This window comes from Pteropus alecto, unplaced genomic scaffold, assembly GCF_000325575.1.
Source record: "Pteropus alecto unplaced genomic scaffold, ASM32557v1 scaffold87, whole genome shotgun sequence".
NCBI classification, from domain to species: domain Eukaryota; kingdom Metazoa; phylum Chordata; class Mammalia; order Chiroptera; family Pteropodidae; genus Pteropus; species Pteropus alecto.
The window spans coordinates 11,256,530-11,262,445 of NW_006443225.1; the positions used below are offsets into that span (position 1 = coordinate 11,256,530).

Here is a 5,916-nt window from a genome sequence, read left to right on the forward strand (position 1 = left end):
AGTGGACCCCATATTCACTTCCTTCTCACGCCAGGGTACTCTCTCTGCTGCCACCAGAAGGATCTTTGCAAAATGCAAATCTGGTTGTGTATTCAGTCATGAACTCAGTATCCACTGAGTGCCTGTGTCCAGCCAGTTGCTACTCTAGGTTTTGAAATCCCCTTTGACAACGTCGGATCACGTATGGAGTTATGTGGGAACCAGCCTCCTCTCCCGCCTTCCTCACCCATCCCACGGGCTGGCTCTTCCGCCACAGCGGTGTCCTTTTTGTTCTGGAGAGTGGTGTGCTGACTCACCCCTCCTTGTCTTTGTCGTTCCCTATTCAATGAAAACTCTGCCCCACCTTGTTGGTCTGAAGATTCCTTGCTCATCCTGTAACACTCAGCTAAGGGGCTTTTCTGTAAAGGCTGCTCTGATCTCTTTTCCTATCTACCCCAGAGTGAGGGCGCCATTGAACCTTGTATATCAATCACACTTGCTACAGTACTTATTAATTACGCAAGTATAATACATCTGTCATTACATATGCACGCTGGATGGTAATGCTTTCTTTCCATGGCTGTCTCCATGGCCGCAGTGCAATCTCCCTGTGGTCAGGGACTCATGAGTTCTAGTGCATCTTGGCATGCCCAACCTCTAATAAGGTATGTAATCCATTTTTGTTAAAAGAATAGCAACATAGGTATAACTTATGAAATCAGCTGTTCCCATGGATCTTCCTGTTGTCCCTGCCTCTGAATGTCATTTCTCAGGGCCTAATCCTCTTTTCACTCCACAATGCTTTTCTTAGGCAATCTTTCACAATCCTATTACTTTGATACCTCTGCATGTTGACGACGTCTCAAAATTTACCTCTACCTCGAATCTGTCTTCCTAGTTCCTGCCCACATATCTGACTGTCTGTCTAGCTAATCCTCTCTTCCTGGACGTCTCCCGGACACCTCAGACACATACGCAACAGAGAAGTTCATCTTTCCCTCAGATCCACCTCTCCATTGTTTAATGGCACCCAAATCCAGACCTCCCTATCCCCGGCCCCCGCGAGCTGAAACCAGGGTCTTGAAAGTTCCTTCTCCCTCAACCCGACATCCAATCTGTTATCGAATCTGGCACCTTCTACCGCTACCACAGCTCTCGAGTCTTCCTCCCATCTCCACTGCTCATCCTCCTCCTTCTCTTCTTTGAGCTACTATCACGGCCTCCTAACTGGTTTCTCTGTGACCGTCTTGCTCTCCTTCGATTTGCTCTCCACAAAGAAGGCAAACAAAATTTTAAAAAATCCAATGGTATCTTGCACTCCCCCCACCCCCACCCCCCGCTTACTTAAAACTTTTTAGTGTTTTTCCTTTCACAAAAAAACAAATCCTCTCAAATTCTTCGCATGGCCTGTGAAATCCTATTCCGGTTGGCCCCCGCTTTCCTCTCCAAGCTTTTCTTATACCCCTCGCCCCTCATCCTGTGGTTTAGACATACGGGCTATCTTTTTGCTCTGTAATGGGCCAGGATTCTCTCTAGTGAATGGAAGCAGATACATAACAGAGTTCAAATTCAGATTATAAAAGTGATCAGTGGATGCTGAGATTCTCCAATTAAATGATGGCTGCCAGTCATCGCTCAAACTGGAGAAATTGCTAATTAAGAAACAAAGCGATGCAATATATGTGTAACTGATCAAGCTATCTTTTTGCACTGTAATGGGCCAGGATTCTCCCTAGTGAATGGAAGCAGATACATAACAGAGTTCAAATTCAGATTATAAAAGTGATCAGTGGATGCTGAGATTCTCCAATTAAATGATGGCTGCCAGTCATCGCTCAAACTGGAGAAATTGCTAATTAAGAAACAAAGCGATGCAATATATGTGTAACTGATCACCATTTAAGGTGGGAAAGGACTATACCAACCTACTTATTTCAGTTAAAATTAGCTAGAGTCATTCAGGATATAGTTTATCTTGGAGGAAAATGGAATGGATTAAAACTATAATGGCTGTTCTTAGATAAAACTTTCTCCTCTGATGCACACTAATAAAATATTATTTCCCAATCTCTTTTAGACAGTCTCCTGGCACTTGGATTATTATTGAAAATACATTATACATTGGAAAACTTCAAATCCATACTTCAATAAACTACAAGCCTGATTATATTTGCAAAACTGCCCTGAGGTCCTACTCTACATTTCAACAAGGTATTCAACCAGCTGAATGCTAGAAGCGAGATTTTCGCATTACCCAAACTGTCCTATTCATGAATTCCACCAAAACAATTTATTTTCACATTTATCATAAGTAATAAATAGATCACATTATGTTATCAAGATGCAAAGCACATTTTATGATACATCGCCTTTTCTTTTCATTTCATTTCATTTCTTTTATTGCTTAGAAATTTTCGGGAGTGATAAGCCAAGACGATTTTCAAAAAATGAATTGGAAAAAATAGCAACCTTTAAAATATCATTTCCTGCTACTGTGGAATCATTTCATGGCTTTGTCAGTGTTTTAATAATCCAGGAAGAAAGCAGTTATAGAGGCTTGGTAATTTCAAATCTAGTTCAGGGTCAGTAAAACCAAGTCCAGGTGGTCTGATTTTATTATTTATGGAGGCAGTAGAGCATAATGGAAAGACCTGGGATTCAGAAGACCCAAGTTTGAATCACATGGCAGCATAAGTTTGGGAAGATCACTTCTCTGAGCCTCAGGTTTCTCTGAAGAATATCATACCTGCGATCAGGGTGGGAGGTTTGAATGACTTTAATCACCGATGTAGTATTTAGCACATAGTAAGGGTTTAAAATTTTCGGAAAGGACCTTTATAAGAAGGATGAGGAGGTATTCTGTAGCATTTAAGGAAAAGTTGAGCAACCAAATCTGGGCAGAACAGGAACCAGGGAACCTCTAAAATTCTCATTCCAAAAGTTCATAGCCTTTAATTGGTAGTCTTTGAATGATGGAACTCAGGTGCTAAGTTTGGATGCTCTCAGTTCAAAGGGCCAGCGGAAACCAACCCCAGTCTTACATTCCAAGGTGAGAGAATTGGTGAGAGAATTGGATAGGGCTGGAGTGAAGAGTGTAAATGGAGACCCTCATGCCAAATATTAAGTTAAATGTTAAGTGTAAATATTAAGTTAAAAATCAAGGTAATAAGATGATAAAATATTCTATCCTCTTCCCTTGACAGGCATACCTTCCAAATAGCCTGAAGTGCAAGTTCAAAGGTAGAAGTATTCGAGTCCACGGGGTGCTGTGCCCAAATGTAGCAGCACAGAGAGAGTTGGCTCCCTAGCCTGCTGCCCATCTGCTGCGTTCTCCTACCCCTAGCTGATGGATACCCCAGTGTGCATATCCAAGCTTCAAACAGAGCTCACACAAATACCTGCCCCTTTTCATCACTTTGCCCTAGGGCTGCAAGGCTCACGTGGGTCCTAAATGGACTTGAGGCAGTTTAGGCATGGATTCCAGGGCTCTGGATTCCCAAAACAGTCAATGCAAAGGGCACACTGAGTAGAATGAGAGTGCAGCTGGAGGAGGGCCAGAACGTGACACCCGGGGTAGGGGTCCCTGTCGCCGAAGATGCAACGCCAGCTATCATGCCAGGAAAAGCTATTACTCTGGCTATATCTGGGTAATTACAAGGCTACTTGAATGTGTTAAAGAATAGAGAAGGAGCCTTATACTCAAACAGTTCACTGCACACAAAACCAAAAGAGATCAGAATATCCTTTGTCCTACTCGGGAAAGAGGAAAACAAAACAAAAAAAGATCACAATAGCACAAGAAATCATAAATAACTTATCTTATTTCTGAATTTAAAGCTGCTTACTCTTCCCTGCCTCCCCATCCCGCTTCCCTACCCTCGAAAAAAATCAGCAAATGTTTCACTCTTAAAGGTTGAGTAGACTATCGATACCAATTTTGTGGCTTTGTTCTACAAGATTTCTATTTCTTCTCAGGAAACAAAACAAAACAAATTATCAAAATATGTGAAAACAATTCAGGTTGAACGTGTGCTATACTGTTCTCTCCTGGGCTCCTTAATAGGCATGTCTGTGTACAACCCAGACCCTCAGATCTTGCACAACTGATTCTCTACATGAAGCTGTAATTTCCTACTCTCTGACCTCAATCTCCACTGCCGAAATTGAAGAGTATGACACCAATGAGATGAAAAAAAAAAAAAGGCATAGGAACAGCTCTCTCAAGAAACAGTCAAGATAAACATCTCCAGCTAGAAAAACTGGAAAGAAAAAAATTGAACAATACTGTTTAGATAAAACTATTTTGAAAATCTTAAGAAAATTTAATTAGATATTTTAAAATCAATCCATTGTATGTGTATTTTTTTATTACCTAAACAATAAAGTTCAAATTCATTGACATTTCTCTCTTTCTGGTCTTCTTGCTTCTTTCTAGCCTCCTGTATATACATTTTTCTTTCCATGGTTTCATTTTTATTGTACCATTCCTCTTATTCTGTATCTTCCAGTGGGTTCCTGTTTTCTACAGCAATCATTCTCAAGAGCACAGTCAATAAACTTTGAGTACAAGCTTTAGAGTCCAAAAAATCTGGATCTGAGTCCCAGATCTGCCACTGACAAGCTGTGGGATTCTAGATGATAACTTGACCCTTCCAGTTTCCAGTTTCCAGTTTCATCTGTAAAATGAGAATAATAACAGTGCCTGTCTCATGGGGTTATGAATTAATGCAGGCGAACTCTTGTAGCAGTGCCTGACAATTGGTAAACCTTGCATAGCTAACTGACAAAATATGTGTGTCCTCTGGGGGTTGGTGCCTGTCCCCATTTCTATAGGCTCATCTCATCTCTTGGTGTTTCCAGTCTTATAATAATTTGCATGTCAGGACCACTGAACTACTTAGAGTTTAATGAACATGCTAAACTGTTCTTTCTGTGTAAGATGGCAGACTCTCACCTTTAAAGAACCAAGTTGGACATGGCCTCTTCGGTTCTCCCTCTTGCTTGGACACAGGTGTTGGCTCCCTCATTGCTAGTTCTATACATCTCTGCCACATTTCCCCAGGGGAGAGGATGCGAGGAGGAGAGGAGAGTCAAAGAAGTGGGCAGAAGATATGCAGCAAGTTCTCCAAAGGAAGATATTAGTCATTCTCTCAGGAAAATGGGTCCAAGGAGACCTCAGACATTGGCGAGAGAGGGCTAAAGAGGGTCACGTGCCAGTGGAGGGCCCAGCTACTGACCGATGAAGCTGAGCAAAAGAGACACAAGGCCTGGGACCTGACAGCCCTCGAATCTAGACAGAAAGGCCCCTTGGCTCTTCTTTGTTACTGGGGATGGGAAGAAGGAAACATGCGGGTTTGCTGGTTCGAGAGGCGGTGGAGGGACTCTTAGCAAAGATTTTACTCCAGAACCCCACGCGGCAGCACAGTGAGAACCTGGTGCTGCAGATTCATGCAGCTTTGACTGGGGACGGGAGCTGCCTGCTGGGGTGGCTGTGACCTGTGACATCATGATTGAACATGAAGGCTTCACTCCTGATCTGAAATGATATCAGGCACCATCGGTCTTTCCTTGGCACAATAAACCAGTGTGTCTCCAGGCTGGTGACACAGTGGCCCTGAGTGAAGACTGCAGCCTTGCTATCTAGGACACTGGCAGAAAGGGAAGGGCCAAGTCCAGGGGGCAGGATGTGGGATCTGTGGATCAAGAAGAGTTGTTAAACTCTTGGCTGTTCTTGAGTCCCCCAAATATTTGACTAGTTGGGGCTTTAAGCCTGAGAATATTACTTATTGCTATCTCCAGAACAGCAGAGCCCGAGGAAATACCTGCTATATGTGATATTGTAAATTACAGGGTTTACATCTCTCTCTCTCTCTCTCTATATATATAAAATATATGTATGATATATATAAAATATATATATATATGTGTGTGTGTGTG

At 42.4% G+C, this 5,916-nt stretch overlaps 1 protein-coding gene and 1 long non-coding RNA gene across 2 annotated transcripts in view; one reads left to right on the forward strand and one right to left on the reverse strand.

The window, feature by feature from the left end:
* Window positions 1-4,191, forward strand: part of LOC107196538 — a 186,286-nt gene extending 182,095 nt beyond the window's left edge. Inside the window, exons 3-4 of the long non-coding RNA XR_003043714.1 lie at window positions 2,057-2,190; window positions 3,183-4,191. This is a non-coding gene — a long non-coding RNA (uncharacterized LOC107196538). The remainder of the gene's footprint in view (window positions 1-2,056; window positions 2,191-3,182) is intronic.
* The window catches only part of CPA6 (carboxypeptidase A6), a 221,922-nt gene that overhangs the window by 157,530 nt on the left and 58,476 nt on the right, over window positions 1-5,916 (reverse strand). The window lies entirely within an intron of this gene.